This window comes from Conger conger, chromosome 1, assembly GCF_963514075.1.
Source record: "Conger conger chromosome 1, fConCon1.1, whole genome shotgun sequence".
Taxonomy (NCBI): Eukaryota; Metazoa; Chordata; class Actinopteri; order Anguilliformes; family Congridae; genus Conger; species Conger conger.
This window is the reverse complement of record NC_083760.1, coordinates 50,483,695-50,492,957: the sequence shown is the minus strand read 5'-3', so window position 1 is coordinate 50,492,957 and position 9,263 is coordinate 50,483,695.

The following is a 9,263-nucleotide window of genomic DNA, read 5'->3' as shown; positions in this document are numbered from 1 at the left end:
CATCAATGGGATAAAGTAAAATACAAAAAAAATAAAAATAAAAGACTATAGTCTGTCTAAAAGTGAAAAAGAACGTAAAAGAATGCATGAAACCACTTTATTCAACCATGCCCAGATGAAAATCTTTGAAGACATTTGATTAAACCTTATAAATGGTTCATGTCTCATTCAGTCCAAAAATATTTAATAGAAAACACTAAACTTTTCTTGAGAGACACTCAATATGAAACATAATATCTATACCTACTGTTCCTTCAATAAAATGTCCCTATTGGAATGGTGGCCATATTGAGCCATGTAGGACAGTTTTATAAGAATGAATTGATGCAGAAGGGTGGTGACAACAAATATTGATTTGAGTGAACCGTTTACTGTTTGTTATATTGCAGTACATTTTTGATATTAACAAACTTTTAATTTAATTATTGTTTAAAACATTTGGTTTCCAGAATTCTTTTAAACATGAGAGCACAAAACTGAATGGCTCAATCCAGAAGGCACCAGCAAAATAACGGAAACCCCAATGTTAATATCTAGATTAAACTGCCTTTCTCACACCTTTGATTTGTTTGCAGTCAACAGATTCAGCGTTGTTTGTTTCACCTTGAACCGCCAACCAAGTTATGCACCAAGAGCATGCACTTTTGGCCACAATTGCTCTTAGTTCATAATGTCTTCATCTCAGACTTCCATGCCATCACTTTAGCCAATGTTCCTCATGAAACTTCAGCAAGTTCAGCAGTGTGACCTGTAATTGCAGCTTCTGTCAGACATGTTCTAACAGCCACCCATCTAACGGGCAAATGGCTGCCCTCATTTTATACATGACTGTGAGCATGCTTGGATGTTAATTATTTAATTTATGGAATGGATGGAAGAATTTGCTTTCAATATAATTAATATCCCTTATTTAGCAAAGTGTTTCCTTAGTTTTTGGAGTTACTTGGAGTTACATGATCAACCTGAATTTCATAAATGTATCTGAATGCATCTTATAGCTTTTTCATAATTAAATATACATGAAGAAACTTAAAAGTAGAGTACCCAGAGGTTAAAATAAAAGCATTTTTATGACAAACAATATTCTAGGTTGCAATTCAAATGTAATTTATCAGTTTCAGTCAAAGCTGAACAGTGGGTTCACTGTGATGTGTGATGTGTGATGTTATATTAATCATGCATAGACTATCGTTTGATTCACTCGATTTTTTGATCCCATTTATTCCTGTCTTGGGCAGATATAGAATATCCAAAAGCATTTGAAGAAAGGAAATTTCCACAAACTTTGATGTCTTATTTTCATAATATGATATGCCTGTGTGACTATACAGAGAGGTAACTGTTTATGACTTGAATGAGCTCCTACATTCTGTGTGTATCTCTGACCTGCAACCATTCCAGTCTATATTTTAAATAATCTTGCCCCTAATATCTAAAATCTGCCAAAGTAGATCCGGTTTCATAATTTCTTATTCCTTCACTGGTTCTCAATATGACCATCACATTTCACCAAACACTCTGCTTAGTAGAGGGCCAGTGAAGTTTTATTTGTATTTAAAGGTACAATAGGTAATTTCAGACTTCTAATAGTCAAGAGAGGAATTGCAACAACACACAACCTCAGACTACAACACTGTTTAAGCTTTCCACAGTCTATGAATATAACGTGCAATATAAAGCGAACAGGTGACTTTAGCAATTTTTAAGCAATGAGCTTGAATTATTGTACAGCTATATGATGTACAGAGTGCAGGAAGGGATTTAGAATGGTTGTACCTTTGTACCTTTAAGTAAGAATGATCTGAATGCCAGGAGAAAACCCCTGCCCAGCACACCCTGCGGCTTTCTAGGACCAGGGTTGCGGATAATTCCAGTAGTTTCCAATAGTTGATTTAGATTTTTTAAAATCTAAATCTCCCAAAAAAAAACCTTATCTTATGTGTGAAGCTGTATGATTCTCAGGCTTGACAGAATATAATGTGTGCAGGTCTTGGACTAAAAACCCACAACATATGACAGATTGTTGCTAAATGAGTATCAGACTAGTCATCTAGAATTCTTCAAATATATGGGAAGCCTAGTTGCAGTATTACCAATGTGTGGTAAGGGAGACAGGGGCACAAACTAACACAGAGCATGTTGAAACTTGAGGATTCTGCATCTTGCATTTCAGCAAGAATGTGTTTTTTCACTCATGTATTTTTCCATTAAATGATGTGAACGCCACACAGTCCAAATTTAAGTTATTTAAACCACTGTCCTGTGAGTTATAAGACACTGGTTTGTCAAGTTTTGACATGACACTAGCAAGACGAAACTGTGAGCCATGCAGAAGTACAACTAGTACAACCAGGGCACATTGTTACAGTATGCTGTGTGGAATATTGTTACAGTATGCCCTTGCCTATTGTAAATGCATCAATAACTTTTTATGTAACATTGTATATTTTATGTTTACCATGCACTTGTGATCACTTTATTAGGTAGATCTATACACCAGCTTGTTAATGCAAATATTTAATCAGCCAATCATGTGGCAGCAACTAAATGCATAAAAGCATGCAGACGTGGTCAAGAGGTTCAACTGTTTTTCAGACCAAATGTCAGAATGGGGAAGAAATGTGATCTTTGTGACTTTGACCGTGGAATGATTGTTGGTGTCAGACAGGGTGGTTTGAGCATTACAGAATTGGCTGATCTCTTGGGATTTCCATGTGCAACAGTCTCTAAAGTTTGCAGAGAATGGTGAGAAAAACAGAAAACATCCAGTGAGAAGCAGTTCTGCATGCAGAAACATGTTTTTAATGAAAGAGGTCAGAGGAAAAGGGCCAAATCTCTAAGCGGATAGGCTACAGCAGCAGAAGACTTAATAAGGCAAAAAAATTAGTCTGACAAATACCTAATAAAGTGCTCACTGAGTGTGTCCTATATAGCACTTGCTCTTATCCATGTCTTCCAAAACATTCATCACATATTAATGGTGTCATATGCGGCTACTGAGACAAAATATAAATAATTTCTACAGGACAATTATCAGATGAAAAATGTAAACCATAAGAAATGGTGGATTCACCAACCTTTGACTTGTATTAAAACAAAGCTGTTACAATATGCCCCATAGTCTGAGCATGTTGTAACAATTTAAATTCTGTTACTTTCCACTGAACTGTAATCGCCAGGAATGTCCTTGAACTGTGTGCCTCTTTAATAATGAAGGAAACTGAAATATCCTCCCTTTCTCCTTTTGATTCTAAAATGTGAAGCAGGTGGCTGCCAGGTCAATCACCAGTATTTTCCCAACTGAACAAGCTGTTGTTCAAAATGACAGCATAACTGCTTAGCCCACCTTCTCCAGAATATTTTACAGGAATGGTAACTTTGTAATTACGTATCAATCTCATAGGCATCCAATTAGTTTTTTTCAGAAGATGCTGAACTATTGCAAATTTAAACTGAGAGAACGTACTGGTTAAAATAAGGTAATCAAAGCATACAGTTCCCAGAACGTCCATCAGACGCATGGAATAACAGCTGGAATAATTATCTGCAGACTTTGTGGATTATTTCATGTGAGGCACTCTCATAGAGATCTTCCCTCTGTTGATATGGGCTCAAAGTAATTTAACACTGCTGTGTTCCAGCATCTAGACCCTAGGCATCTACATGTAGCTGGGGAAAATCACGTGTACTGTATGACAAATGAATATAGTTGTTTCTAACCTCTTGATATCAGAAAACAAGTTTATGTTTATGTTTTTTTCAGTGAAACATGTTTTTGATGACAAGACCATGTTACATTTAAATATTTTAAACATATATACTCACCGAGCACTTTATTGGGTACATTTTTACTTTATTACACCTACTTATGTGATTATCTAATCAGCCAATTGTGTGGCAGCAGTGCAATGCATACAATCATGTAGATATGGGTCAGGAGCTTCCGTTAATGTTCACATGAACCATCAGAATGGGGAAAATATCTAATCTAAGTAACTTTGACCGGGGAATGATTGTTAGTTGCAGACAGGGTGGTTTGAGTATCTCAGAAACTGCTGATCTCCTTGGATTTTCACTAGTCTCTAGAGTTTCAAAAGAATGGTGCAAAAAAAACAAATAGATTGCTGGGTCTTAGGAGGTCATTACCTTTTATGTTAGGCAACCTTTTTTTCTGGCTTTCATTTTTTGCACATCACAGAAACAGCACTTCTTAAAGAGACCAATGACCATTTCAATTTACCACCTTAGATGTTGGGCAGGGGTGTCAGGCAACCTCACAATTTTCAGTTGCGAAAGATAATTTCATGTCTTATTCTGCTCAAATGAATTGAGGGTCAATATAGGCATTTATGCTTTTCTCTTATCAATATGCTTCTGCCTGGCAAAATTATTCAGAACCATAATGTCTCTTCATATTTACATTGACGATCACAGCTTTAGCTATCCATTCATTCTAGTGACCCGAGTAGGTTAGCTGTTCTCCACGACTGTCTCAGTGATATTAATAGTTGCATGAACCAAAGTCTTTCAGGTCAATAGAGATAAGAAACAAAGAGTTCATTTTTGGTCCAAAGCAGGCATCTCAGAATATTCTCATTCATCTCAACCAACTCTTCCCAACATGAAATATGCTGCTGTGGCCATTTCAGGTGGAATGCAAACACTGCAGGCAATACATGTTATTGCATTTCATGGTCAGCTTTCCACTATGCGGTATCTATATAAATATAAATAAAGCAACACATCATCATTAGGCTATTTTTCCTTTGGATTTTTAAAGCGAAAATACCCTGCTTTCAGTGAAAAATGGAGCACGTTAATCTAACCACCACAATTGTCCCATGCTGTATAAAATGCATTGGCAAAGTTTACCGTTACATAAAAATACTGTATAGAGTATAAATAATAATATTGTATAAAATTGTATAGAGATCTGTATTAGCATGGAAGTAAAAACATTAGACCAGTAGGCAGTATCGGTCACAGTTAACCATTTTAAAAATGGGATGGTAACTGTTTACAAAACTGACAATTTGTCACATCCCTAGCAACTACATTACAAATATTGGCCAGAGATGGTTGTACTTGGCCTCATCGTGTTTGAGAAAGCCTACACAAAACGTAGATAATACAATTAGAAGTACTTTTGTAGTATACAACAGTGAAACGGACAACAATGATAATTCCTCCAGAGAAATTATAAGTAAACAATGGCCATTCTATCAACATTTCTCTGAGTTTTTTTAAATGATTAACTATTATGCACTTGTATACCGTATATCCTGAAACTGTATATTTCTAACGGTATATATCCTGTTACAGGTGGCACGGATGGTGCAGTGGGTAGCACTGCCGCCTCACAGCAAGGAGGTCCTAGGTTCAAATCCCAGTTGGCTGGGGCCACTCTGTGCGGAGTTAGCATGTTCTCCCCGTGTCTGTATGGGGTTCCTCCCACAGTCCAAAGACATGCAGGTTAGACTGATTGGAGAGTCTAAATTGCCCGTGGGTATGAGTGTGTGAGTGAATGGTGTGTGTGCTCTGCGATGGACTGGCGACCTGTCCAGGGTGTATTCCTGCCCAATGTATGCTGGGATAGGCTCCAGCCCCCCTGTGACCCTAGTCAGGATAAGCGGGTTAGGATAATGAATGAATGAATGAATATCCTGTTACCATAGTGATTCACAACTGCACCCTGAAAAAAGGAATGAATGCAAAAAAGACTTAAGGGGTTAAGACACACAGACCATGAAAGCAAATACATTAACATGTAGCCACAAAGGCAGGTGATGTGGTTGTGACTAGTGAATGGTGACAAGCCGGCTAGCCTCCAAACAATGCACAACTCCGGTGTTACTTTCACCTTGACTTTCATCTTGCGTTCAAAAGCTTAAAAATAATACTTTCACTCAGAATTTGGCATTCAGAAGACATGTAGATTATGAAAGCCAAGATATTGTTCTACAAAATGAAGATGAAAGCTTCATTTCACCAAAAATGAAAATACATCAATTTATGTGAAATTGGCCGTCATGACTGATTATGATAGAACAGGTCACATTTATGAAAAATAAATAAACTTCCTCAAAAAGGGTTATTTTCCTGGAACTTTTCAACCAAAGTCTTGATTCTAGACTTTTGATTGCCTTCAGACTCCTTCAGGAGGATCAGAGTTCTGCCCCTGAATGTCAAGAAAGTTATGAGGCTGAAAAACTGAGGAAAAAAAGGTCATAATAGGCTTACTAAAATAAACGGTTTATAAAATTACTGGGCCTGGGCCCATAAGGGTATAGTGTAACATTGCACCTGCCACAAAACAAACAAGTTATTTATTTTCGCTTTCCACACATTGTAGTGCAACAAAAAAAGCTAAATGTGACAGGCTTATAAAATAAAGAAAGGTCAACTTTTAATATTTTGTACTGTAATTTCTTGGTGGTGCTTTTGTAATTCTTGGTGGTGCTATTGTCATACGCCTCACAGCAAGGAGGTCCTGGGTTCGAATCTCCGTCGGCCGGGGCCTCTCTGTGTGGAGTTTGCATGTTCTCCCCGTGCCTGCGTGGGTTTCCTCCGGGTACTCCGGTTTCCTCCCACAGTCCAAAGACATGCAGGTTAGGCTGATTGGAGAGTCAAAATTGCCCATAGGTATGAGTGTGTGCATGAATGGTGTGTGTGCCCTGCGATGGACTGGCGACCTGTCCAGGGTGTATTTCTGCCTTTCGCCCAATGTAGGCTGGGATAGGCTCCAGCCCCCCTGCGACCCTGTTCAGGATAAGCGGGTTAGGATAATGGATGGATGGATGGCTATTGTCATAGCCAGGCATGTCTTCAATTATCTTACTAAACCATAGAGTGCAACATCTAAGTACTCTAAATAAACAGAACAACAAGAAACAGGTGAAACATGACAAAATGACAGGAAAGGAAATACAAATAAGGAGTGGGAGGCAGACACTAGATGGAGGACAGATGAAACAAATGAATGGAGTGAATGAACTCACAGACTGACTACGGTGAGCACAGAGGGTAACAAGGAACGAAAACACAGATACAAAATCAGATACAGAAAAACACAGAACCTGACAATACCAGGTTTGCAAAGTTGTTTGTGAGCTTGCAGCATCTCTGAATCAGTGCTAGCATCAAAGATAAGGACCAAAATATGTGTATATAAAATGTTCTTATATCCAAATTAAATCTCCAGATTAAAGGGGATTCTCACAATATAATACTTTGTTTTTTTTTACAGTCCTCAAAGCTGATTGCAGAAGGCATGTGGACTGTTTCCAAGTATTCACGGGATCATCCACCAGTCTATACACTGAAAGTTAAACAGTTATAGAACTCGTCCTGGAGGGCTCTTTTTGGTTGTCTTAACTGTACAGTCTTGAAAGTGCTTAGAGGGACAAAGTTAAAGGATTAAACCGGTTTATTTTGGGATTCTATGTGAATTCCACAAGTTCAAAAAGCCCTTCTTTGTAAAGACAATAAAAGTATAAAATGTTCCTGGCTTGACATGAAAGACCCCCACATCAAGATGGAGGAACTACAATAATGGTAATTATGTCCCTCATATTAAATCCATATTTTATTTATTTATATGCATGTATTGTCTAGATCCATAATATTTTCCATAATATTTTAGTTCACTTTCAATTGCATCACTCACAACTTGGCATTCACAAAAATGTGAAAAATCCAGGATGGTTTTTAATTGTTGCAGAGCTAATTAAAGTATTGAGGATATATACATGGTCATACTTAGAGAGCCAGCTTGCCATTTTGACCAGGACACCCAAGTTAATTATTTTTTGTCAGTGGCATGGGATCATTACCAATTGCTGTGGCAGTTAGTTTGAAGAACAGCACTATTGTTGCAGGGCAGAAAGTGTACCCACTGGCCCAACACTGGTTTTCCAAAAAGGCCTTGCACCCAAGCACGAACCAAGCCCAACGTCAGCTGAGTGGCCTGGCTAAGCCCTTTTTCCAGAGCCTATTCAATTATATTTGTGATTCACCTTCAAAAATCACCCTGCATTGCATACAATTCTAGAAAATTGCACTGCCCGCCTATGAAATCAGAAGATTTTTTCTCCTTGTAGCAAATCTTAAGGCTAAATATGTAATATGAGGGAACATTCTATAAACTGACTCAATAACATAATTTTCCCTTGTGCTGAATTGACAAAAGGAGGTCACATGGAAGCCCCAGAGGGATGTACAGTGCAATCTTGTGCTCTTTCAGAAGGGCACTATACATCACAGGGCGGCCTGTAGCGTAATGGTTAAGGTACATGACTGGGACACGCAAGGTTGGTGGTTTGATCCCCGGTGAAGCTGCATAGCCGTTCACAACGTGAAGTATAATATATACTTTGTGTACAGAGAGTTTTTTTTATCAAAATAGTTATTCAGTACTTTGTAGCTGGCAATTTGCAGGGTTACCATTTTGGAATCGAGCAGATCTGAGATGCCAAATCTTCCATCCCGGAGTGTTTCACAAAAAGAAAACAAAATTGCAATTATATTTCACAAATGTACCTCACAAAACTCATGTTTGCTAAAGAATTCGGCCACTCAGAAGTCAATTAAAAAAAAAAATTTTTTTACTTTTACATTCTGGTGGCAACAACAAGCTGCAAAACAAGTGCAATATTTACCTATCGAGTGTCCTGGCATTCACAAGTTAGCAACAGAAGGAATCAACAATTGAGATTGAGATTAAAACAAATAAAATAGAGGTATTATTGTGATGCCATATTATAACGTTTCTATCTGAAAATCATCCTTTGGGAATGGAAATTAAATGTCTTATTGCTTTGAATTTATCAAGGCAGAATACATAATCTGAATAGATTTAATTTGAAATGACCCTGTCTGAGGAAAAGCTTTATTGAGCTGCATCTCAAATATTTTATGGTAATGTTGTGCAGCCTTACTGCTAATGGAGTATCAGAATAATAAAAAAAAATTTGAAAAACAACATTCTCCCCTGTCTAGTTTTGCTAATTGCACACTTGAAAGACATTAACTCAAATTGAACAAAGCACGGAAGCGGAGAGAAAGACGTGTGTGTCATCAGGTCCGGCTTTTCATATAAACATATAATGGAACAAATATATAATTTTCATGCAAGTACTCACCAACACCTGGGATGAGAATTGTAATTGCATTTCCAACAGGGATAGTTTTATGAGAAACAATAGCAGCAGAGTCTGCCATGTGCTGTTTAACATCTCTTAACATTTCATTCCTAATTTTTATTC